This window comes from Mauremys mutica, chromosome 11, assembly GCF_020497125.1.
Source record: "Mauremys mutica isolate MM-2020 ecotype Southern chromosome 11, ASM2049712v1, whole genome shotgun sequence".
NCBI classification, from domain to species: Eukaryota; Metazoa; Chordata; order Testudines; family Geoemydidae; genus Mauremys; species Mauremys mutica.
In genome coordinates, this window is record NC_059082.1 from 15,217,486 (window position 1) to 15,219,325 (window position 1,840).

The 1,840-nt window shown below is 64.7% G+C and overlaps 1 protein-coding gene across 1 annotated transcript in view; it reads right to left on the reverse strand.

Annotated features, from left to right (window-relative positions):
• RHCG (Rh family C glycoprotein) overlaps positions 1-1,319 on the reverse strand; it is a 44,913-nt gene extending 43,594 nt beyond the window's left edge. The window contains exon 1 of the mRNA XM_044978616.1: positions 1,103-1,319. The gene's annotated coding sequence lies outside the window, so the exon portion shown is untranslated. The remainder of the gene's footprint in view (positions 1-1,102) is intronic.
• Between the last annotated feature and the right edge of the window lie 521 nt (positions 1,320-1,840).

The window sequence follows — 1,840 nt, forward strand, 5'->3', positions numbered from 1 at the left end:
CACCCAATCTCCCTCCCAGAGCCCGCACCCCCTCCTACCTCTACCCAGAGCCCACCCACACCCAATCTCCCTCCCAGACCGCGCACCCCCTCCTACCTCTACCCAGAGCCCACCCCACACCCAATCTCCCTCCCAGAGCCCTCACCCCCTCCTACCTCTACCCAGAGCCCACCCCACACCCAATCTCCCTCCCAGCGCCCACACCCCCTCCTACCTCTACCCAGAGCCCACCCCACACCCAATCTCCCTCCCAGCGCCCTCACCCCCTCCTACCTCTACCCAGAGCCCACCCCACACCCAAACTCCCTCCCAGAGCCCGCACCCCCTCCTACCTCTACCCAGAGCCCACCCCACACCCAAACTCCCTCCCAGAGCCCTCACCCCCTCCTACCTCTATCCAGAGCCCACCCCACACCCAATCTCCCTCCCAGAGCCCACCCCCCTACCTCTACCCAGAGCCCACCCCACACCCAATCTCCCTCCCAGCGCCCTCACCCCCTCCTACCTCTACCCAGAGCCCACCCCACACCCAACTCCCTCCCCTCCCAGCGCACCCCCCCTCCTACCTCTACCCAGAGCCCACCCCACACCCAAACTCCCTCCCAGAGCCCGCACCCCCTCCTACCTCTATCCAGAGCCCACCCCACACCCAATCTCCCTCCCAGAGCCCTCACCCCCTCCTACCTCTACCCAGAGCCCACCCCACACCCAATCTCCCTCCCAGAGCCCGCACCCCATCCTAGGGTTGCCAGGTGTCCAGGGCCTCAGAGAAGGGGTGGGGCAAGGGTGTTTGGATTTGTGCAGTTAGACTATTGGCAGCCCTACATGTGAGGTCATGAGGGCGCTGTAAACGTTCCCCAGGGAGCTGGGCAGCAACAGGGCTGGCCCGAGGGGCTGTTTCACTGGAGACCAAGGAAGGCTCTGGTGCGCCAGTGACGGATACCGTCATAGTGACATCACAATGACATCATAGTTTCAGAGACCAATGAGCGCATGCCAGCATCCCTGCGGTCCTGGCAGCTAGGGTGTGAGGGGAGAGGGCGGACACCACGTGGTCGCCGAGCCCGGCCAGGCAGATGGCATAGAAGACCCTGGCAATTACCTCATCATTGCCCATCGATCACGTCATCACACCCGTCTCTGTATTTACCATCCTCGCGCTTCCTCCAATTCCAGCCTTTAAATTTTAAACTCAGGGCAGCAGCCAATCAGTGGTTCTCTCCCGCAGGCTGACCCCGGATGTCCGCCAATCGCAGCCAGAATCCCTTGCGGTCGGACCTATCGACGTGGAGTGGAATAGGGACTCCTGAGGAGACTGCGCCGCCCGGGTACTTCCGCCCGGAGCTTATTCAGCAGGAGCCAATCAGAAGCCCGTGAGGTGAAGACGGGGGGTCACACAAACATCGCGAGAGGGCGGGGCTTGAGGGGATTCGGCCCAATGGAGAAGCGGGATGAGGGTAACCGGGACCCAATGGGAGCACGGGGAAGATGAGCGCGCGAGCAGTTGGATTGGGGCAAAAGAGGATTGCCATGGCGGTGGTGGCACCTTGAGGGGGGCCCGGGGCAGCCGGGCGGGGGCGGCGAGTACGCGGGGCGACCAGGGGCCCCTGGGGGAGTCGTTGGCTCTGGGGCTAGGGAGCCCCTCTAGCCATACGTGTGGGGGGCGCAGCTGAGGGACAACAGCCTGTGTGCGTGGGAGGGAGCGGGGCGTGTGCGGGGGGGTAGCTGGAGGGAGGGCAGCCTGTGTGCGTGTGGGGGGCTAGCTTGGGGGAGCAGCAAGGTGCGTGCGTTGGGGGGAGGGAGGGAGGGAGGGAAGAGCAGGGTGTGAGCGGGGTTGGGG